The following is a 24,882-nucleotide window of genomic DNA, read 5'->3' as shown; positions in this document are numbered from 1 at the left end:
TCCAGTCTGGGCGACAGAGTGAGACTCCAACTCAAACAAACAAACAAACAAACAAAAAACTCCAAACCCAAAAAACTACAAACAATAAGAGAAGAAAAACCTACTTTATCACAGCAAGAATGCCCTGGTGGTAGTGACAAGAACAGATGACGAAAAAGGCTGTTGACCTAGTTTTAGGGCACCTGCCAAGGAGAGTGTTCACGTAAGAACTGCAAGGGCTTTTAAAACACCTACGTCAGAAAATGTCATCTTGTCTATGGTCACACCAGTCTCCTCTGATCTTGGAAGCTAAGCAGGGTCAGGCCTGGTTAGTACTTGGATGAGAGAAAAAGTAATCAAAGGGAATAAAACAGTACACAAAATACACACGACTTTAAGTAGTGGCCTCATATGTTAGAGTTAGTGGGTATGTGAATTTCATTTGGTAAATTTGGCACAATTTTTTTCATATTATTTTTATTAAATTGCTGTAAAGGAGTCCTTGCTTTCTTTTAAAATTCACCACTTAAGTGTACTAATGCAGTATTGTTTGTTTCTGAAATCAGTTGATTCCGGATGGATTCTACCAACCACCTATGAGACCATTGACTGGATTCCATATGGAAATGAGATACTTGAGTAGATTTACCTGTGCACCTAAAAACCTTGCAGAAAAGTCAAGCGTGATGGCTCATGCCTGTAAACCCAGCACTGTGGGAGGCGGTGGTGAGAGGATTGCCTGACCCCAGGGGTTCAAGACCAGCCTGGGCAACCTGGCAAGACCTCGTTTCTAAAATAAATTTAAAAATTAGCCAGGCACGATGGCATGTGCCTGTGGTTCCAGCCACTTGGAAGACTGAGGCGGAAGCATCATCTGAGCCCAGCAGGTCAAGGCTGCAGTGGCCGTCAGCCTACCACAGCACTCCAGCCTGGGCAACAGAGTGAGACTCCTACTCAAAAACAAACAAACAAACAAACAAAAACCTTGCAGAAAAAAGAAAAGAACCGAAAGTTGTGGAATTCAACTTCGAATGGGAATAATTTACAGCAGTATCTTCTTTTGTCCAATAAATTAATATTTGGGGGAAATCTATTTTGTATTGCCAAATGAACTAATAATTGATTTTAAAAACTGAATTCATCAGTTATTGAATTTTGATTCCACATTCTTTTCAGATGATAGTCGTTATAATCTTTAGAAAAACAATCAAGATCAAGTGCTTATTGTGACACATCATAGACTTTTAAAGATATAAGTGATTGGTGATTTATCTCAGCCTTTCCTTCTGAAGGAAGCTGAGAGAGGTGACTTACCACAGTGGCAGGTGCAAGACCAAAACCTGGGCCTCCCGATTTTATTATATAAGCGTTTAATGCTGCTGTGGCTGGGCCCTTCCTGCATGTAGAAAATATACTGGAAACTGAATTACAAAGTGGCTCACGCCTGTAATACCAACACTTTGGAAAACCAAAGCAGAAGGATTACTTGAGCATAGGAGTTCAAGACCAGCCTAGACAACATGGTGAGACCTCATCTCTACCAAAAAAAATACATATATATATTTTTTAGCCCCAGCTATTTGGGAGGGTTGAGGCAGAAGGATCGCCTGAGCCTAGAAGGTCAGGGCTGCATTAAACTGTGATCGTGCCTCTGCCCTCCAACCTGGGCAACAGAGTGAAACTCTGACTCAAAAAAAAAAAAAAGAAAGAAAGAAATGCCCTGGAGATCAACATCTATGGGAGAATGAAGGACTTAGGGATGGGCAGAGGGAGGAGTTGAACTGGTCAAGCGAACCCACAGGTGCTCTGTAGCTGCCTCAAGACGGGCCTGAGCCCTTTATTACCTGCTCCCTAATCAACCAGCTATTGGATGCAGGTTGCTTTCAGGGAGGCACCATGACCTTGGGTAATGTGTCAATCTTTTGCTGAGGGCAATTCTGGGAGAAGGACTTAGCTGAAGGCGCTCAGGCACCATCACTCCCAGCAGCTGGAGAACCATGAGTACTACAGCATTGAGGAAGGCACCACGGCCTCTACTGTAATGGCCAAAAATAGCTTGGTAATGATGTTTTCATGTATGTCCACTTGATTTTCACACTAGTTTATTGTTGTTGTTTGAGAAAGCAGGATTTATTGAGAGAACAGAAAAGCTCCCTGAGCAGGAGAGGACTGGAGGCGGTTGCCCAATTCTCCCACTAGTTAACAAGACCCTTGTTGACAGATCCCTGGGTGATACTGGGCTCAGAAGAAGCGTAGCGTATTGCTAAAAAGCTATCAGGAACTCAATAATATTTATTGATAGATAGAAATCAAAGAAATTAATTATAACATGAACTGTGGTTTGAAGAGAGTAAATTATTTAATGATACTTCCTCCCTTGATTAGAGCTACAATTTGAAGTTAGGAATATGGTTTATCATGTTAAATACATTAAAATATTAATATTAGAAAATCTATTTGCTTTTTGGTTGGTTTTTAACCTACATCATTGGGCGTGGGGGTGGGGGAAATTAGAAACCAACATGTTACGTTAAGATAAAAGAACACGAGGGTAAGCTCAAAGATACAACTTCCATGAAAGGCTCCCCTGTTGTCCTAATTAATTGCACAGAAGCCTAAGAGGAAAACCCCTGCTAACTTCTAAGTTAGCTTGATATCCTTTTTCATTTGTATCACCAAGGGGTACACAGTGAATAAGTCAATATCCCTGAAACTTACATTTAAAAATGCTAAACTTTTAATCTCCCTAACAGTTTCTTTTTTCAGTAAGAAATAAGATTAAAGAAAATCTTCACATTTTAATGCTGGATGAAGATTTGAAGTCAGAAGGCTACAAGACCAAAATATAAGACTTCGTATGTCACTTTCTAAAAATGTGGGTTTGCACTGAATGGCTCAGGTGTCCTCATTCCATCTGGAAGATCATTTGTGCCAAAGGAATATTTAGTGTTCCTACATACTACTGTCTGTGTGCATAAAATAATGTAGGCCTAAGGAAAAGACATCCTCAAGTTTTAACTAGTGCATCCAACAAGAAGCAACCTTCAAGAATAACAGACACAAGCCAGGCTCGGTGGCTCAGCCTGTAATCCCGTGCCTTGAGAGGCTGAGGTGAGTGGATTGCCTGAGCCTGTGGGTTTGAGACCTGCCTGAGCAACTTGGTGAGACCTCATCTCTAGAATAAATCAAAAAATTAGCCAGGTGTAGTAGCATGTGCTGTAGTTCCGGCGACTTGGAAGGCTGAGGTGGAAGGATAGCCAGATCCCAGCAGGTCGAGGCTGCGGTGGCCGGGAGTGGCCACTGCACTCCAGTCTGGGCGACAGAGTGAGACACCAACTCAAAAAAAGAAGAATAACAGTCACAACAGAAGAAGCCAAACATCACAAATAGCTTTGAGAAGTGTAACAAAAGACTTTTTGTGTCACAAAAGCATCTCCTTGGCAGGCCCAGCTGCAGCTGTTAACATTTCTGGAGCATTCAAAACGGGCAGATGTGCCAAAGTGTGACTGCACAGGACATCGTGTCTCAGTCATGGATGGGCCTAGAAAAGAGCGACCTCGGGAGACATCACCCAGGGAGTGGTTGTGGCTGTTTCAGGGCTGCTGGTGTAAAGCAAAGGGCTGCTCTTCTATTCTGTGACTTCTCAAATGCCAGATAATCAATGAGTTTCAGCTGAGCATTGCTTTGAAAGAATATTGTACATAGTAAAATAATATTTGGATGTATTCATTCAGAGCGCAAAACAGCTTTCATGGAATTTTATAATTTTTTGCTTTTGTGAATAATTTACGTAGCAACTTATGATGCAAAGAAAAGGTAGTACCTTCCCAAGCAGCACTGAGGGGTCAGAGAGGACACGATGGTCTGTAGGGACCTTTGCTGAGGTTCCAGAACCAGTGTGTGCTCTAGCAAGAGAAATAAGGCAGATATCCTCATCTTCTTCCCCCCAAACCACTGCATGTGATGAAGTCACATTATGAATTTTCCTGCTTCTCTTTTTTTTGAATAAGACGTTAATGTGTCATTTGAGCTGCCTTCACTCTAGTGAAGGAAACATCTCTCCTATCAAAAGTATGTCCACATGATGCTGGGCCCAGGTAATCCTTCTGCCTCAGCCTTCCAAGTAGCTGGAACTACAGGCGTTTGCTACCACACCTGGCTACTTTTTGATTTACTGTAGAGACGGTCTCTCCAAGTTGCCCAGGCTGGTATTGGACCCCTGGACGCAGACAATCCTCTTGCCTCTGCCTCTCAAAGTGCTGGGATTACAGGCATGAGCTGGCTTTAAAAGATTTCTGATGTCATGTTCCAGATCTTTCTAGTGAGATCTCTTAGGATGGTTTTTAAATAAATGTTTGCTTTTCAGTCCTCAAATATGTGATGGAAACCTTTTAGGTTTTGGGGGACTGGAGAGGAGAAAGGAACTTCAACCAGTAGCACCCTAAGTAGCTCTCAAGTTGTCCTTGGGCCAGATCACAGGTCTTTGTAACAGACTTCCTTCTCTGCATTCCACTCTCTCAGGAATCTTTCTGGTCTTCAGTTCCATTGTTATCTGGTTCTTGCGCTCTACCCACTCCTTGGAATCTGATACCTCAGACTGTATCTTCCTCCCCAAGTTCACTACAGCCTGGGTCAGAGACTTTGTTTCCCTTTTGCTGATACCCTGCTGCTCAGGGTCATCCTCCTGCTCCTAGTTCTAAATCTTTGTGCCTGGCCCAAGTCACACTGAATTCTTCACTTGCAAGATATTCTCTGAGGCTGTGGGTTAATGTCCAGCGTTTTGCATGATCTTTCGTAGTGAAAAGCAATGATTCACACATCATGGTCCTCTAGCCTGGGAAGTTCTAAATCACTGTCTGTAGCATTGAATCCTACCAACTCTGATAAACTGGTTTTTAAGAACCCCTTACAAGAATGAATGTTAAGTAAAGTAAGACTTGGGGGAAAAAAGGAGTGTATGGACCACATCCTATCTAGCCAAGTGAGCTCTGTGTGGTGCTGAACAAGGCATCCTCAGTTCAGGAGTAGAAGCTGTCTCTCCCTATTCAGCGTCAATTAAGGATTTTCCATGCATCCCAAGAGACTCCAGATATTGAAGGCAGTGCTTCCTGCTCTTTTTGCCCTTATAATTCCTACAGTTCACTTCTTTGAGGGTGGGGTATATGTCTTATCCACAAAGGCAACTGTGTGCAGATCTGACACGATGCTGATTTATCCTGATTCAGCCCACCCTAAATGTCATAACACCTGGTTTATAATTTTGTTTTTCTGCCAGTTTTAGAGATACTGTTTAAATTTCTTCAAGTCTACATTTACCTATCTACCATCCCTATCCACAGAATGTTGACCAATGGAATCTAAAGAGTATTTGGACTGCTTTACTTTGATCTGGGAGACCTCCCTTCCTGTCACAAAATTCACATATAACAATTCCATACCCCATCTATTCCATTAAAACTATGACTTCTCCTACTGCTGTTTCCCTACATTCTCAGCTCTCAGCTCCTGTACATAAATTCGTACAAGAAATTTGCTTCATGATTCTGCACACGGTCGCTTACACTATCTAGTCTATCCTCTGTTAAAGACCCTTTGCTTTGCATCTGGTCCTTGCTTCCCACCAACTCCCTTGAACTTGATCATGGTGATGGTTAATTTATTTGTCAACTTGACTGGGCTGAGGGATGCCCAGATAGCTGGTAAAACATTATATCTGGTTGTGTCAATGAGGGTGTTTCTGGAAGAGATTAGCATTCCAATTGGTCACTGAGTAAAGAAGATCCATTATCACCAGCCTGGGCATTAGCCAATCCACTGAGGGCCTGACTAGGACAAAAAGATGGACGAAGGGCAGATTTTCTTCCCTTTTCTAGCTGAGACATGTGTCTTTTCCTGCCTTTGGACACTGGTGCTCCTGGTTCTCATGAGTTAGGATTGAGACTAGATTACACCACCAGCTCTCCTGGGCCTCCAGCTCACTGGTGGCACATTATAGGACTTCTCTCTCAGCTTTTATAATCAATAAGCCAATGTCTATAATCAGTCTCTTTCTCTTGATGTGTATATATGTACACACATGTGTGTATATATGTATGTATATGTGTGTATATATACACACATACATAAATATATATTTATATGTACATTGTAGATATGCATCTATTATATATTGCATATAAATATACTATATATTGCATATTTATATATATGTAGTCATGCACCACATAATGACATTTCAGTCGATGATTGACCACATGTTTGATCGTGGTCCCATAAGATTACAATACTACAATTTTACTATACTTTTTGTATGTTTGGATATGCTTAGATACACAAGTACCATTGTGTTACAGTTGCCTACAGTATTAAGAACAGCCACATACTGTACAGATTTGTAGCCTAGGAGCAATGGGCTACACCATACAGCCTAGGTTTGTCGTAGGCTACACCATCTAGGTTTGTGTAAGTCACCATGATGTTTACACAACTAAATTGCCTAATGACACATTTCTCATAGTGTAAGCCCATTGTTAATGATGCATGACTGTATATGTATATACTAGCTCTGTTTCTCTGGAGAACACGGAATTATACAACCATCAAGTTGTTTCTTGCTTCCTACACTGATATCACCTAGGACTTCATTCTCCTTTGCCCTGTGCCTCATGGTTGCAGGGGGAAACTTAACATTTTATGCTCTAGCTAGATCAAACTACTTATTCCCTTTGTCTATGCTATTTCCCCTGTCCAGATGCCTTTTTGTCTTTGCCTTCCTAGAGAATGCCTATTTCTCCCTGAAAGCTCATATTCCACGTATGTAATTTTCCATCATTTCCCCTTTCCTCAACCCATATTAATTACAGCTCATTCTGAGCGATCTTTATACCTTGGCATTACTTCTGTTGCTTGTCACACCATAGCAGTCCTCCCCATATCCATGGTCTCACATTCTGCAGTTTTGTTACCAGTGGTCAACCACAGTCAGAAAATGCTAAATGGAAAATTCCAGAAATAAACAATGTATATGTTTTAAATTGTGTGTCATTCTGAAAAGTGTGATGAAATCTCGAGCTATCCCTTTCTGTCCTGCTTGGGATATGAATTCTCTCTTTGTTCCGTGAGTCAGTCAGGAGCCATCTTGGTTATCAGAGCAACTACTACAGTACCTCAGCGCTTGTGTTCAAGTCACCCTTGTTTTACTTAATAATGATCGCACAGCACAAGAGTAGTGATGAAATAATTGGATATGCCAAAGAAGCTGTCAAGTGTTTCCTTTAAGTGAAAAGGTGAAAGCTCTTGACTTAAAAAAAAATTGTATGCTGAGATTGCTAAGATCTACAGTAAAAACGAATCTTCTATCGGTTGTGAAGGGAAAATAAATTAATGCATAGCATCTTTAGGACTTAGTACTATTTGTGGTTTCTGGCATCCACTGAGGGTGTTGGAATTTATCCCCGAAGATGAAGGGGAACGACTACTGTACATAGAAATTGCTTGTTTCTGCTTCTCCATGATACGTGGATTTCTTGACACTGGAGCCTTTGCAATTTTGATCCCCAATTTCTAGTGTAGTGCTTAGAACATAATAGGCCCTCATTTGTTTATTCAATCATTAGGTAAATATTAAGACCTTTTATGCTTCTACCCTCATGGAGCGTAGTAGGAAGCAGAGGCAGAAATAGCTGGTGTGTGTATGTGAGTGTGTGTGTGTGTGTGTGTGTATGTGTGTGTTTTAAGTCAAATTGTATCACAACTTGACTTGATTGCCTTATTTTTCATTCTGTGATCAATCTACCATTACCCTTCAGAAAAGCCTTGATAGAGACTTCGTTTGAGTTCTGTGGTTCTTGGTTCCTGTTTGTTTTCACTTTTCTTTAAAAGGAAAAACAAAAGAAACCAAAACTTCAAATGACCAGTGACAGTCATGTCCCTGTGTACCTGAGCATGGCAACATCTTAGTTTATCTCAACTTTGTGTTTTTATTTATTTAATTTAATTTTATTTTTTTAACTTTTAAAATGAACCATTTATTAAATCAGACTGTTATTCTTAACAGTTATGTAAGTTACATGTATGTTTAAGTCAGAGTATTTCTCATGGAAAAATTTTAAACTCCTATAGGCAAGCAAAACTGTATCACACAATATATAAGTAGGAAGGGAGTACTGCTAAACATCCAAATAAGGCAAGTATTTAAAAATAATAAAACAATTTTAAAAACTCAAGCATTCCTTTAAGAGAATTCAATACTACAAGCTAAATGACTTTCTGAGTGTATCCATACAATCAAGGCAGTTTTTCTCCTATCAAAATACCATAAAATGGAATAAGGCTCATTAATAGACACAGTTGCCCTCAAGATTTCAATCTCAGTTGCTTTCTTTAAATTAAAATTCATGAAGTACACAATTAAGATATATCAAAAAACTGAATCTGCTACTCTAACAACAACTGTCCATGCTTAATACTGAGTGGTTTATTTGGCCAAATTCTCTTTTCAGGAAAAAAAAATAAGATAAGCCACTGTAAAACATTTAGTTTGAAATGTATGCTAATATCTTTCTTAGAAATCAAAAATTATGAAGGAAAGGCGTTATTATAAGGAAGAGAAAGCAGAACACTAGAATGGCCAAACATTTTCAAGGAACAAGCACCACAAAGGACATGTGCATTCAGTTTTGTTATATTTATCAACGTGTTTTTCTTAGTCCAACCAATCCACTTCATCGAATTCTGAATCATTTTCGGAATCACTATATTGGACAGCGATACGGTGAGACAGGATAGGGGCAATGTCATTTTCAATGCGCTCGTGTTTAGCTTCCTGTTCACGCTGTTCTTCTACTTGGGTAGCTGAATACCTTTTCGTATTGCTTCCAACAGGACACTCCTGGCGTCACTGATTACAGGTATGGTCGATGGATGGTGCTTTGGCTCAGAAGCAGGTACAACTTGTGACGGAGGAATTAATGGAACGTGGGAACCTGGGGCAGTAGATGGAGCTGAATGGAGGCAGCAGGGTGGGGGGTGAGGGGGGGGAGGACGGAGGTAACCCCTGAACTTCACCTTGTGGGAGTGGATGATCTGGTACAGTCTCACATACAGGGGCAGCTCTGGCTACCGGTGGAGAGGGCTGCACTCGAGGGGGTGCGATGGGAGGAGGAGGTGGGTGGAGAACCCCGGGGGCAATCCGGAGAGGAGCAGGAGGAGGGGGGACGGCCGGAGCCTGCAAGGCAGTGAGGGGCTGGGGGCAGGGGCGGGGGAGGCACTGGTGGGGAGGAGTTGAAGTCATCCAAGCTCTTAATGAGGACGTTGACAAGGCAGATGGCAGAGGTGGTGGTGTGGGGGGTGTTCTGCCTGTAGCTGGTGACTGAGGGCGATTTTCTGTCAAACCTGTAGCAGAACTGATACAGGTGGGGACGGGTTTCGCATCTCCTGCTCCATGCATTGGTGGAGGCGCAGGAGGCTCATGGGATCTGACCAAGACCCTTTGCTCAGCTCTAGTCAGAAGCTCACTCATCTGACTAAACGGCAAGGCAAGGCAGACAGTGAATAAGATCCATCCATATGACCCACATATGTCTGAGGTCTTGTTTCAAAATGAGAGGCTGGCCATTAGCAACTTCAATATGCTTATGTAAGAGATCAGCAGCATCTTTGGCCAGCTCTGGACCTTGGGCCAGCTTCTGCCATTCTCTCCACCTGTCATGAGGTGCTCTTGGCACTATTTCTGGTTCATGAGGACGATCTAGATTTTTCTGCTTCTGTTTCCTCTTTTCCTTCCTCGTATCCTCTGTATCTTGCAACATTTTTTCTTTCCATAGATCAAAGAAATATGAAGGATTGGTATAGAACTTCAAACCTTCTTTACCATCATCTCTGTAAGGAGTGAGTATATTGAGAGGTGGAGGCTGCTCGCAAATGTCATACGTCTCCTGCAGTGGTCTTGCGATCGAAATGCTGCTGATCTTGAATTGTAGAACTTCGGAAAGCTTTTCTCATTGTTATATCTTGCAAAGACAGTTCCTCTTCTTTTGGATCAGGCTGCGTGCGTAACACTAACAGATAAACCATCCACACGTTCTTGCAAGGAGTTGACTCTGAAGGAAAAATTATGTGCTTCATTGAATAATTCTCCAAATATATCTTCAGCATATTTACTTAGGCTACTTAGTTGTCTAATTATATTTGCCAAGGAAATATTGGTTACACATTCCAATTCATTCTTAATGCCTCTAGGCAGGGCTGTGTGGCACAAGTGCCTAGGATCGATGTTTCTTTTCACCAATGGCATCTTGAGATCAACCTTTGTGCCAGTTCACCTTCAGGCCAGGCCTCCTCTTATCTCCGGACATATATTCCCGATATTTGCTGGTTATCTCTCTCTCAAGGTTCCGGGGGATCCTGGTGGGGGGGTCTCGCCTTACCCCCTCTTCATGCTTTGGCAGTGGGCGCCAGTCCGCCTAGGCACCCGGGACTCCACCTTGCTTTCCCGGGAGCATCAGGCTCCAGGGCGGAACCCGCTCCAGGCACTGGCCAGGGAGCTAGGCCCACAGGGAACACTGCCTGGGGCACCCGCCGGTCGCAGGAGTCCTGTGTTTTTATTTAGGAAAAAGCTTTTAAGTCATATTAAGCCAAGATTTTAAAAAATATATCAATGTTTTAAATTAGGGTAAATTTAAGACTGAGGCATTTAACCATTTTTCTTGTGAATTTGTTTAAAGTTTTTGTTTTTGTTTTTAAGTCGTTCTTGCCCAGTTGCAATGGCTCACGCCTCAATCCCAGCTCTTTGAGAGACTGAGGCAAGAGAATTGCTTAAGCCCAGGAATTCGAGACCAGCCTGGGCAACATAGCAAGACCTCATCGCGAAACAGAATAAATAAATAAAACAAATAAATAAATTAAATAAGTTGTTCTTGGCTGGGCATGGTGGCTCATGCCTGTAATCTTAGCACTTTGGGGGGCCCAGGTGGGAGAATCGCTTGACAGCAGGAGTTCGGGACTAGCCTGGGCAATGTTGCGAGATATTATCTCTACGAAAGAAAGAGAGAAAGAAAGGAAGGAAGGAAGAGAAATTCTCAATCGGGCTGGCAAAGGGAGCAGTCAGTATGGTTTGATGTGGGGGCAGAGGAGCCTATGGGTTCAAGTACACGACCTCTTTCCTGTGTTCCCCAGGTTTGGCGTTATCACTGCAACTGTCCTCTGGCTCAAACCAAGAAGTCAGTCTGTGAAAAACGCCTGGTTCCTCTGATGGAAGGGAAACTCACCAAGTCTGTTTAGACCATAATAACAGTACCAAGAATTACTTTATTGTAGTTGCTAGTCAGGAGCAAAGGAGATTGCCTGAGGCTGGGGATAAACGGAAGCTAGTTAATTGTACATGGTTACTTTGGAGAGCAGTTGTGCTTTCTAGTTTATATGTGAAACATCTGACTTCTGGATCCCTTGCATATGAATAGCAGCCGAAGCTAGCATTAGAACTTTCACTACTGTTTCTGATCCTTGACCTCCTTCCAAGGCTGGGCATATGGCCACGGGGGCAAGGAGCACCCGGTGTTTCTGGTGCCCGTGCTGTGGTGCCCCCACAAGTAATATGGTACTTGGAGGTTAGTGTATTCATCTGTTCAGGCTGCCACAACAAAGTGTCATCCATTGGGTGGCTTCAACAAAAGAAATGCATTATCTCACAGCTCTAGAGGCTGGAAGTCTGAGGGGTCAACATGGTTGGGTTCTGGTGAGCGCTCTCTCTCAGGCTGTATTTGGCTATCTTGCAGTGTCTTCACGTGGTGGAAACCCTCTGATGTCTCTTCTTTATAAGGGCTTCAAGCCCATGATGAGGACCCACCTTCATGTCCCCATCTAACATTACTCAGCTCCCAAAGACCCTGTCTCCAAGTACCATCACATAGGGAGCAGGAGCTTTAACATATGGAATTCATAGCCAGGCACGGTGGCTCAGCCTGTAATTCTGCGCCTTTGAGAGGCTGAGGTGATTGCATTACCTGAGCCCGAGGGTTCGAGACCCGCCTGGGCAGCGAGACCTCATCTCTACAATAAATCAAAAAATCAGTCGGGCGTGGTAGCACATGCCTGTAATTCCGGCCACTCGGAAGGCTGAGGCGGAAGGATTGCCAGAGCCCAGCAGGTCGAGGCTGCGGTGGCCGGGAGCAGCCACTGCACTCCAGTCTGGGCGACAGAGTGAGACTCCAACTCAAAAACAAACAAACAAACAAAAAAACATATGGAATTCAGTTCATAGCAGTTACGTTTCCTGGGATCATCAGTGTCACATCCAGCAATATGGGGCTCTGTAGATGTTTATGCAGTGACATCCTATAATCTTTTCTGTAACAAAAATGGATACAGAGGGCCAGGTGCAGTAGCTCATGCCTGTAACCCCAGCCCTTTGGGAGGCTGAGGCAGGAGGATTGCTTGAGCCCAGGAGTTCAAGACCAGCCTGGGCAATATAGTGAGACTTTACCTCCGCAAAAAATAAATAAATAAAAATAAAAAAATTAGCTGGGGGTTTGTGATCTCAGTTACTCTGGAGGCTGAGCTGGGGTGACCACTGGAGCCCAGGAGGTGGATGGGGCAGTGAGTTGCCACGACACTCCTGCCACTGCACTCCAGGTTGGGTGACAGAGTGAGACACTGACTCAAAAAAGAAAAAAAAAAGGATAGGAGTTCCAAATAAGAGATTCTTTCTGGTAATGTAGACTATATTAAAAAATATTAGAACATAGAAACATACAGGCTTTTGAATATATATATATGGAACCTGTGAATATGAACCTATTTGCGTTTTGTGGTGAGTGACTTGACATGCATTCTAGAGCAGGTGAGTCATACACATGAATCTTACCTCTCCTTTTCACTCTCCAACCCTCTAATCTTAAGAATGTGTGCAGTTAGCAGTGTTAACAAGGCCAGTGACAAAGGCACTGTGTCTCCTGAGCATCCCTCCAGCATTCTCCAGTGTGACACCTTCCACATGACACAGCAGATGTCTCAGCTGTGTGTCACCCATCCAGGGTGGCTGAGCAGGAGGGTGTGGATGAATCACTAACAATCTTTCCCTCTATGAAAACACCCTAGAGGACATTCCCTACAGAGTTGATCATATGTGTACTGAAAAGAAGGCCAGGCGCAGTGGCTCATGCCTGTAATCTCGGCACTTTGGGAGACCGAGCTAGGAGGATTGCTTGAGCCCAGGAGTTCAAGACTGCAGCAAGCTGTGATCCTGCCACTGTACCCCAGCCTGTGTGACAGACTGGAAGCTCTGTCTCGAAAAAAATTAGTAAATAAGTAAAAGAAAAGAAGAGTGGGATTTGAGACAGGAAATCACCTTGGTCTCATTAAGTTATGTGACCACAGACAAATCATTTATCCTCTCTGGACCTTAGTTTTCTCAACTTAAAAATGTTGGGGCCAGCACGATGGCTCATGCCTGTAATCCCACCTCTTTGGAGAGGCCCAGATGGGAAGATTGCTTATCTCGGAAGTTCATGACCAGCCTGGCAACATAGCAAGTCCTTGTCTCTACAGAAAGTTTTTAAAAATTAGCCCAGTGGGGTGGTGGGTATCTATAGTCCCAGTTACTTGGGAGGCTAGGGTGAGAGGATCATCTAAACCCAGGAGGTTGAGGCTGCAGTGAGCCATGATCATGTCACCGCACTCCAGCCTGGGCGACAAAGCAAGACCCTGACTCCAACAACAACAACAATAAAAACAACAAACAAACAAAAAAATACCCACGTTGGGCCTTTTGACCTGATGGAGATGAACAGGCAATGAACTAAATAAATGAATGATTTATGTAGTAAGTTGAAAGATGATAAGTGCTTATGGGAAAGCTTTCAAAATTCTGTGACAATGGCCCATTTTTATAAAGCGAGCAAAAGTATCATATAATCTATGAAGCAAAGAGAAAAGGGAAGAACCACTAGCCAGCAAGATGATGGATTACGATGTGCTTCTTTTGGAGAAAAAGGCAGATAGAGAGGCAGGCCTTGCCATCAGGCGAAAACCAGGAGAGCCATTGATGGCGGGCCTGGCCTCCTGCACCTCCTGTGAGCACTGCTACGTCCATTCCCTCTGCTGTGACAGGTCCTGAGGCCACAGAGCATTATGAGCCTGAAGCGAGCAGCTGGGCCTCTGAAAAGTGCTAGAAATCAAAGTAATAAAAACTCTGGGAGGCCTAAAGCCCTTTGAGCACCGTATACAAATTTAATGAGGAAAAAAATTATTTCTCTTCTGGGAAATCCCTTAGAATCTCTGACTGCCTTTGTGCAAGGGCACATGGACACAGGGGCCGCCCTTGAGGGCAAGCCTGGAATGAGGTCCTCTGCTTTCTCCAGGGCCTTTAGTCTGGCGTCTTCTGAGGACAGCACAGGAGCATGCTTTGGGTTGGAGTGCTGTGAAAACACTCACCACATGTTCCTATACTCCTAGAAATCAAAATTGTAAGTCCTCACCTGAGCGTTGACTACTGTTTTTTTCTTTAAAATGAAGGTTTTTTTTTTTTGAGTTGGAGTCTCACTCCGTCGCCCAAGCTGGAGTGCAGTGGCACACTCCCGGCCACCCCAGTGTCGACCTGCTGGGCTCTGGCAATCCTTCCGCCTCAGCCTTCCAAGTAGCCAGAACTACAGGCACACGCCACCACACCCGGCTAGATTTTGATCCACTGTAAACACGAGATCTCGCCAAGTTGCCCGCGCTGGTCTCGAATCTGCGGGCTCAGGCAATCCACTTGCCTGCCTCAGCCTCCCAAAGTGCTGGGATCACAGACTGAGCCACTGAGCCTGGCCCGGTTGTTTTTTATTTTTTTAATTTCAGATATTGGAAAGGTTATCTTTAAGGACACTGGTTCTAATTTCTTTCTTTCTTTTTTTTTTTGTTTTTGAGTTGAGGTCTTACTCTGTCGCTCAGGCTGGAGTGCAGTGGTACAATCAGGGCTCACTGCAGCCTCCACTTCCTGGACTCAGGTAATCCTTCTTCCTCAGCTTTTCAAGTAGTTGGGACTATAGGTGTGCACCACCACACCTGACTAATTTTTAATTTTTTTCGTAGAGATGAGGTCTCGCTATGTTGCCTAGGCTGGTCTCGAACTCCTGGGCTCAAGCAAACCTCCCACCTCAGCCTCCCAAAGTGCTGGAATTACAGGTGTGAGCCACTGTGCCCAGAAACAATATTTGTTGAATGAATGAATGAATAATTGTTCTGCTCACTGCCTATTTTTTTACATAATAAAAAGGTACAAGGTTTTCAACTTTACTAGTCAAATTAAAGATAATTAAAATACTTTTAAGAATTAAAAAACTACTATTACAGTCCACGGTCAGTTTGCTACACACAGTTTTCCCCTTCCTTGTTGCTTAATTTAACAATTCAAATATGTAATAATATAAAATCAATGTCAGTTTAGCAGTTGCCAGTTGCCAAACAGTTTAAAGAATATTCTTCAATCCTCCCAAATTTACATGTATTTCCACAGTTCCCTATGGTATTTTTTTTTCTTACAGAGGGGAATTGATAATGAAAATAGGGTAACACTAGGCACCAGCTGTCATTTCTTTAAAGTTTCCATTATTTCAGTTTTTGGATTTGAGTAATCAAAAATTTATAATCTGTTTTAAAATATAAATCCTTTCAGCTTTTTGATTTTTAAAATTTGCACACTTGGCTGGGCTTGGTGACTCAGTCTGTAATCCCAGCACTTTGGGAGGCCGAGGCGAATGGATCGTCTGAGCCCACGGGTTCAAGACCAGCTCGGGCAACTTGGCGAGACCTCATGTCTACAGTAAATCAAAAATTAACCGGGCGCAGTAGCACGTGCCTATAGTTCTGCCTACATGGAAGGCAGAGGCGGAAGGATCACCGGAGCCCAGCAGGTTGACACTAGGGTGGCCATGAGCATGCCACTGGCATTCCAGCCTGGGCAACAGAGTGAGACTCAAAAGAAAAAAAATAAGTGCATACTTTTATAATCACCTGCCTCAAAACTTACACTCAGGGATCACAAAGGCATTCTTTTTTCGAAAGGAAAATGTGGGTAGTGAAGGTATCAACCTTTAAAACCTAAAAGAAAGGTATGTTTTGAACTGAAAAGGGAGGCTGAAGGAAACAATAGGTAAGGCACTGGAGAGGAATCTTCCATCCATGGCTGGCTCTCACTGGTCTCCCAGCCCTCCTCCCTGCTCCCACCAACTCTCTTTCCCTGGTCTACAATTCCTCCATGCAATACTCAACTCCAGTATTTTCTGACCATGCCGTGCTTTTGGAAAATATTCTGGCCCTGCACACGCTGTTCCATCTACCTGTAATGCCATCTACCTCTTTTGTCTGGAAACTTTCTTCTCATCCTTCACAACTCAGTTCAGCTGTCACTTCTACAGGTAACTCTTCCTAACAGCCAGTGACCTTTTCACCTACACACCTCCTAAAGAAACCTGACCTGGTCCCAGAAGAGATCTACTTATTTCCTCTTCTAAGAGGACTGAACACAGCGTTCAACCACTCAAATGTTTTATCCAGTGCCTGCCGTACTAGATGCTGGGAAAACAGTGGCGAACAAAACAGTCAAGTCTTCATGGGTCTTTTGGTCGGGTGGAGATGAACAGACAATTAACTAAATAAGTGAATGATGTAGGTAGTAAGTTAAAAGGTGATAAGTACTTATGGGGAAACTGGAACAGGGAAGAGGGAAGGAAGTGCTGAAGAAGGGGCTGTGTGTGGGGGAGGGGAGATGCCTACCTCGTGAGATGGTGTAGTCAAGGAAGACCCCAGTGAGAAGGTAACATTTGGGCAAAGACTCCAAGGAGTTGAGGGAGCAATCCGTGGGGACAAATGACAAGGGGAGTTCCAGGCAGAGGGAAGAGAAAATGCAAAGACCTTTTAGTAGGAGCTGGTCAATATTTGAAGAACAGCATGGAGTAAAGTGAGCAGAAGCCAGAGTAATGGAGTCTGCGTCAGAAAATAAAAGAGTAGATCCGGGCCTCGATCTCAGGAGATCTTGGAGGTCATCGTAAGGACTTTGGCTTTGACTAGGAGTAAGACTGGAAACTGTTAGAGAATTTCATCAGAGAAGTGACTTGATCTGAGTTTAATTTTTAAAGATTCCCGCTAGTTGTTACAGAATATGGATTGTTGAAGGGTAAGGTAATACTTGAGATAAGAGAAGATGATGACTTGGGCCAAGGCTGAAGTAGAGGAGGTAGTGGGAAGTGGTCAGTTTCAGGACCTCTGTTGAGGGTAGAACCAACAGCATTTCGTGATAAATTATGAGCTATGAGAGAAAAAAAACAAGTCAAAGATGGCACCAAGGTTTTTTGGCCTGGAAAGATGGAGGTGTTAATGAAATCAGATGATGAAAACTGTAGATGGAGCAGATTTGGAGAAGACTAGGAACTGGATTTTGGACATGCTGAGTTTGAAATGCTTTTTATCCTTTAAAGGAGAGATGATGTCAGATTGTTAGTTGGAGCCTGGGGTTTGGGAGAGATATCTGCTAGGAATAAAGTTTTTAAAGTCATCAACCTACTATTGATTCTTAAAGCCATGATACTGAATAAGATCATGAAGTGAGTGGCTATAGAGAAAAAACACAAGAGGCTCAAGATCTGAGCCCCAGGGTACTCCAGTGTCAAGTGGCTACACATACAAGTCTATTATAGCATGGTCACATTTTGCTGTAATCATTTGTGATTGTCTCACACTTCCACTAAACTGTGATCTTCTTTATGGAAGGAACTGGGTCTTATTTTTTTTAACAGCTTTATTTGAAGCTGTTTATTTGAACACTGACCTGCCTGGATGCAGTGGCTCATGCCTGTAATCCCAGCACTTTGGAAGGTGGAAATAAGAGCCCTAGGGTTTGAGACCAGCCTGGGCAATTTGACAAGACCTCATCTCTATAATAAATCAAAAAAATTACCTGGGCATGTGGTACACCTATGGTTCCACCTACTTGGAAGATTGAGCTGGAAGGATCACCTGAGTCCAGCAAGTTGAGACTATGGTGGCCATACATACGTGTGCCACTGCACTCCAGCCTGGATGACAGAGTGACACTCCCATTCAAGCAAAACAAAACAAAACACTGACCCATTTCCCATTTAAATACACAATTCAATGATTTTTAGTTTTTACTAATTTTGTGTCTTCTATAACAACTATATGGTAAACAGTAAATGGTTTAGAATGAATGTTGAATTTTTTTTTTTAAATAAGAAAGCAGGACATATTGAGAGGACAGAGAAGCTCCCACAGTGGGAGGGGACCCGAAGTGGTTGCCTGTCTGGGGCCGAAAATCTGGTGTTGATATAGCCCTAAGTCCAAGCCGATTGGCTAGCACTAGCTGTGCGCTATTGCTGTTCTGATTAGTCAGCATTAAGGACCAATTGGCAGGAGGTAGGAGCCTAAAGGGGAGCTGATTGGCTGCTTTACAATTCCAGCAGTGAGTACTTAAGCTTCAGCTTGAGAGGCTCGCAGGGAGCTTATTTACCAATGCTGAGCCTGAGAGGCCTATAGGGAATTTGCTACATTGTTACCAGAGGACCCTCCTGTCTGTCTGCCTAGCCTTTTTGTACCTATCTCCTGTCTCATTCCCCCCTCTGAAGTAGTAACCCTAACTGCCATTAGGGAGTAAGGACGATGACCGGTCTGGCTACTTCCTGCTGATCTTAAGCATCCAAAGGGGACAGCCACTAGAGATTCTCTGGAGGACGATCCAAAGGTCCTTGGTAGAAAGAAGCTTCCATACAATGTACCATCTGCATCACCATTTAGAGTTTGATGGCCTCTAGGCTAGAAGAAACAAACTTTATAAGAAGGTTAACTATATGTGGACCAAACACAAGCAGTACAACAAAAGGAGCTATTACGGGAAAAACCCATGTCCATATACTGCAAATCCATAGAGAGGATAAAAAAGATTGCAACCAACTGTGCCTTGAAACTGCCAGTTTTTGTAAAAAGTCAGTGCTTTTATCATTGTTTTATAACCTGTAAAGTCTCTTTTATTTGGGAGGAAGTGTTGGTATAGAAACTACAAGTTTCACTTAATAATACGCATGTTCCTCCACATCCCGCCTGCCGCCATGAGCATATCCAATGTTTTAATAATTACCCTGTTGAGCCATGGAGGGTGTGAGAGGGTGCTTATAAGAAGCTAGGACTAACGATACTAAAAACAGGAAGCAAGATAGGGTAGGCATTTTGCTTGTTCCTGTGAGGGAGACTTCTAGGGAAGAAAACAATCCCATGGACACTCAGAATTAAGGGGTCCTTGACAGAGATGTCTAAGGAGGCAAATCAAGATGAAAACAAAAGCAGTAAGTATAGGTAGAACTATCAGGAGGAAATCCATAGGCAGTAAGTAGTGGCACTTCTCTTTTACGATCTTTTGTTTGATTCTGCTTGCTCTTCCCGGTCAGCTGAGGCAACTTCTTCTGGACTCCAGACTTTCACTCTAGTGTGATGGATCCACAAGTCTATTCCAGTAACCTTTACCTTCTATTGAGCCCCATGTTCGGTGCCAAAACTGATGTGGATTTTTCAGGTCAGCCTGGGCTTCCAGAGTGTCAGCTCAATGGTTCTACCAGCCAAGCCCCAGAGAGGGTCACCGAGGGACTAGTAAGCCTCGCCTTGGAAATGTCAGTTCTAATGGGCTGGCAAGCCAAGCCCTGAGAGTGTTGCAATTTAGTGGGCTGGCAAGCCTAACCCCTGGAGTGCTGCCTTTGATGGGCTGGCAAGTCAAGCCCTGAGTGTGTTGCTGGTTAGGTGGGCCGGCAAGCCTAGGCCCCTGGGTGTCTCGCCTTCTTCCAGTAGCTCTCCTGGTTCAGCTGGCTCCATTGGCTGACAAGTTAGCCTCTAGGGTGCACGGCTCTTCAGCTTCGATGATCTTCTGCAGCTCTTCAGGTCACGGCTCCTCAGGGTCGAGGTTCTTGTCTCATGCCCAGGAAGAATGAGGGACACGGACACCCAGAAAGTGAGAAAGCAGGATTTACTGAGAGGACAGAGAAGCTCCCACAGTGGGACGGGATCCAAAGGGATTGCCTTGAATGTTGAATTTTTAAGTGAATAAATAAATGAATGACTGTATGTGGTTTTAGATCAGCCCTTCATATCACTGGACATCACTGCATACAAAGCAAGGGTGGTGACCAGAGGATTTTAAATTCTCTTTCAACTTTGCAATTTAAAGTTTCCAGAGGTATGATAGTTACTTTTATGAATCAACTTGGCTAGACCATGGGATGCCCTGATATTTGATCAAACATTATTCTGGGTTTTTCTGGGTACGAATATTTGTATTTGATAGACTGAAGAAAGTACATTGCTCTCCCTATGTGGGCGAGCTTCATCCAATCATTTGCAGACCTGCAGAGAAGAAAAAGCCTAAGTAAGAGGGAATTCTTCTTGCCTATCTGTTCAAGCTGGGACATCAGTCTTTTCCTCTTTTTAGGCTCCAACCAAAAAATCAGTTCTTCTTGGGTCTCAAGCCTGGTGACTTCAGACTGGAACCGACATCCTTGACTCTCCTGATTCTCAGGCCTAAAAAATTCTAGATATAATTTTGGCAAATCGTATTCAGCAAGATATAAAAAGGATAACACATAGTGAAAATGTGAGGGTTTACTCCAAGAATGCAAGGTTGGCTAATGTTTGAGTATTGGTCAATCAATGTAACTCACCACACTGAGGGTGAATTTTGTCAAGAAAAGATCCTTTGATAAATTTGGAATGGAAGGTAACTTTTCAACCTAATAAAGCACATCTATAAGACAAAAACAAAAACCCCAAGCCAAAAACCTTAAGGTGAAGATCACCTCTAATGTTGAGAGACTGGATGTTTATTCCCTAAGGCTGGGAATACAGCAGACTTGCCTCCTTCACCATTTCCATTCAACATTGTACTGGAAATCCTGGTAGGACTGTTAGGGGTAGAGGGGTGGTGAGGTGAGAAAGAGAGAAGCAGAGGAAATACAAAATTGAATAAAGAAATAAAACTGGCATTATTCACAGATGAAATGATTGTATTCATAGAAAATCCTGAAGAACCAAGAAAAAGATAACTCATAAATTCTCAAGATATAAGGTTCTAGCTGGGATGGGCGTGCATAGCTGTAATCCTAGACACCAGGGAAGTTGAGGCAGGAGGATCACTTGAGCCCCAAAGCAAGACTTTGTCTCAAAAGAGGTAAAAGGTTGATATACAAAAGTCAACTGTACTTCTATATAATGAAATAAACACTATAACAAGCAACAAATGTATGGAAATGAAATAAAATTCTATTTATAATAACATTAAAAAATACTTATGAGTCGGGCTCGGTGGCTCAGCCTGTAATCTCGCGCCTTTGGGAGGCTGAGGTGAGTGGATTGCCTGAGCCCGTGGGTTCGAGACCCACCTGGGCAACCTGGCAAGACCTCATCTCTACAATAAATCAAAAATTTGCCGGGCGTGGTAGTGCACGCCTGTAGTTCCAGCTACTTGGAAGGTTGAGGTGGAAGGATCGCCAGAGCCCAGCAGTTCGAGGCTGCGGTGGCCGGGAGCGGTCACTGCACTCCAGACTGGGTGACGGAGTGAGACTCCAACTCAAAAAAAAAACAAACCAAAAAACTTATGAAAATATAATATATATAAAGCCTATAGACTAAAAAATACAGAAGACTGCTGAGAAAATTTAAAGGTCTAAATAAAAGGTGAAATATATTATGTTCATAGTATACCAGGCTAATTGTAAAAATTGTCAAATGGATTCTAAAAGAACACAAACTATTCATAATAATTTTGAAAAAGAAAAAGTTGGAGAAATTACCTGATTTCAAGAAGCTACAGTAATCAAGACAGTGTGATTTGTCAAAACAATAGAGGTGTAGATCAGCATAATAGAATACACACCAAAAAAGCCACATACATCTATGGTAAATTGATTTTCAACAATTGTACAAAGGTATTATAAATCAATGGGAAGGTATAGTCTTTTTAAAAAGTGACTAAAACAACTAGAAATCCATAAGGGAAAAAAATGAACCTCAATCCTCATCTTACACCACACACAAAAACTTACTCAAAGTAGATCACACACATAAATATGAGAGCTAAAATTTTAAAACTTGTGAAAAATAGGAGAAAAATCTTTGTGGCATTGGAATATGCAAAAAATAAAACTATATTTGATAAGATACAAAAAAGCACAAACCATAAAAGAATGTCAAATTCTATTTCATTAAATTTTTAAAAATTGTTTTTCTTTCTTTCTTTCTTTCTTTTTTTTTTTAGTTGGAGTCTCATTCTGTCGCCCAGACTGGAGTGCAGTGGCCGCTCCTGGCCACCGCAGCCTCGACCTGCCGGGCTCTGGCGATCCTTCCGCCTCAGCCTTCCGAGTAGCTGGAATTACAAACTCGCGCTACCACACCCAGCTGATTTTTTATTTATTGTAGAGATGAGGTCTCGTCAAGTTGCCTAGGTGGGTCTCGAACCCGCGGGCTCAGGCAATCCACTCACCTCAGCCTCCCAAGGCGCGGGATTACAGGCTGAGCCACTGAGCCCGCCTAAAATTGTTTTTCTAATGACATCCTTCAAAATATAAAAATGCAAGCCACAGACTGGAAGAATGTATTTGTAACACATACATTTGCAAAGGACTTGTATTTAGAATATATAGCAAACTTTTACGAATCACTATTAAGAAGAAAAATAACCCAATTAAATGTGCAAGAAATTTGAACAGACATCTCACAAAAGAAGGTACAGGGCATGGCCAATAAGTACATGAAAAAAATCCATCAGGGAAATGCAAATTAATCATGAGGAAAGTATACATTTAAGCCACGATAAGATATAACTTCACACTCATTAGAAAGACTAAAATTTAAAAGACTGACAACCCCAGTTGTGTGTGAGGATGTGAAACAACTGATAATTTCTCATAAAATGAAATATACACCCAGCCTATGAGCCATCAAACCTACTCAAAGTATTTACTCAAGGAAAATGAAAATGTGTGTTTACAAAAAGCAAGAATACAAGAATGTTCATAGCAATTTTATTTATAATAGCCCAAAGCTGGAAATAACCAAATGCCCATCAGCAGAAGATTGACCAAACACATTGTGACATGTCTTTACAAGAAAATACTACTCAACCATAAAAAGCACACTCTTCCAAAAGGCAACGATGTGAATGAATCTCAAAAACATTATGCTGAGCAAAAGAATTCAGATATACAAAATACACATTGTATGATTCTATTTGTCTGAAATTCTAGGAAAAACAAACTAATCTGTAGTAGCAGAAAGCAGATCTGGGCGGGAGCAGCCAGGATCTGGTCAGTGTTTTCTCACTCACTGGCCGTGTGAGCTGAAGCAGGTCTCTCCATCTCTCTGCTCTTGGCTTTTTCTAATGTAATAGATAATTAAATACACCCTGGTCATGTGTACCGGTAGATCTTCAAGGTCCCATTCAGCACTGAATTCTTGCTCTCTTCTGCATCCAGACCTACGGAAGAGTAAAAAGAAATCGTATATTCATGGCGTTTACATTGAATTCCTATGAAGTGTTTTTGTCAGAGAAGAAGGGCATAATTGTATAGCATAAGTTTTTGCCAGAGAAAATTATGAATTAATAGCAAAATAGGCCAGAGCGCTGAAGAAAGAGTTCCAACGACAGCAGCAGGAGGCCTGTGCTTTTGAGAGGAAATGCTGAGTAAAGGGTGGGGTGAGTAGCAGAAGGAAATAAAAGCAGAGAGAAAAAAAAGAGCAACATGTAACAAAATGAAGGTTCAAGTCACCTCCCTGCTACATATTAGGTACTAGAAACGTTAGGTCCATTTGTTTTCCTGCAAGGCATTATTCAGAAGCCAGTAGTATTTATAGCAGTTAAACAGATTGCAGAGAACAAAAAGCTTGAGTAAGAGGGAACTCTTCTTGCGTGTCTGTTCAACCTGGAACACCGGTCTTTTCCTGTCTTCTATCTCCAACCGAAAAATCAGTTCTTGGATCTCAAGCTTGGTGGCTTCAGACTGGAACTGACATCATTGATTCTCCTGATTCTCAGGCCTTAAAAATTTTAGATGTCATTTTGGCAAATTGAATTCAGCAAGATATAAAAAGGATAACACATAGTGGAAAAGTAAGGGTTTCTTCCAAGAATGCAAGATTGGTTAATGTTTGGGCATTGGTCAATGTAACTCATTACACCGAGAGTGAATTTTGTCATGATAAGCATTTTCAATACATTTGAAATAGAAGGTAACTTCCTCAACCTAATAAACCTAATAAGACAAAAACAAAAACCCCAAACCAAAAACCTTAAGACTAAGAGCATCCTTAATATTGAAAGACAATGTTTTCTCCAAAACACTAAAATTCATTAAAACAATTTATTTATTTCTTTTTTTAGAGGCAGAGTCTCTCTCTGTCATCCAGGCTGGAGTGCAGTGGCATGATCATAGCTCACTGCAGCCTCAAACTCCTGAGCTCAAGTGATCCTCCCACCTCAGCCTTGCCAGTATCTGGGACTACAGGCATACACCACCAAGGCTAGTTTTACAAATGCATTTCAAAGAGCATTTCACTAGGCTCTTCACAACAATCCTGAAAGGGAGGTACTGTGTTTCTGTTTACCCTTTCCAAACTATAGGTGGAGAAACTCAAATACATACCACTGTATTACCTTTCTATAAAGCCCAGCTTTGGATAAGGAATTGTGAGCTTGTAATACCTAACTTGCTGGGCTGTAGTCAGGATTAAATGTGATAATTTAAGTAAAGACTCTGACACAGATTCAGTTCTCTCTAATGAGTAGTTACTGCAACTAAAAGGAACTAAGTCTTTTTTTAGTTGGGGGTCTCACTCTGTTGCCCAGGCTGGAGTGCAGTGGCACCATCACAGCTCCTC

The 24,882-nt window shown here is 42.5% G+C and overlaps 1 pseudogene across 1 annotated transcript; it reads right to left on the bottom strand.

Moving 5' to 3' along the window:
• Positions 1-8,683: 8,683 nt before the first annotated feature.
• LOC103268509 lies at positions 8,684-10,563 on the bottom strand (annotated as a pseudogene). Its single transcript, XR_504822.2, has 2 exons — positions 10,375-10,563; positions 8,684-10,301 (listed from the first exon to the last, which is right to left on the bottom strand). The product of XR_504822.2 is annotated as a wiskott-Aldrich syndrome protein family member 1 pseudogene (transcript).
• Between the last annotated feature and the right edge of the window lie 14,319 nt (positions 10,564-24,882).

The sequence above is a fragment of the Carlito syrichta genome, unplaced genomic scaffold (assembly GCF_000164805.1).
Source record: "Carlito syrichta isolate Samal-C Ts95f unplaced genomic scaffold, Tarsius_syrichta-2.0.1 Scaffold308842, whole genome shotgun sequence".
Classification (NCBI taxonomy): Eukaryota; Metazoa; Chordata; class Mammalia; order Primates; family Tarsiidae; genus Carlito; species Carlito syrichta.
This window is presented reverse-complemented; position numbering and strand designations above follow the sequence as displayed.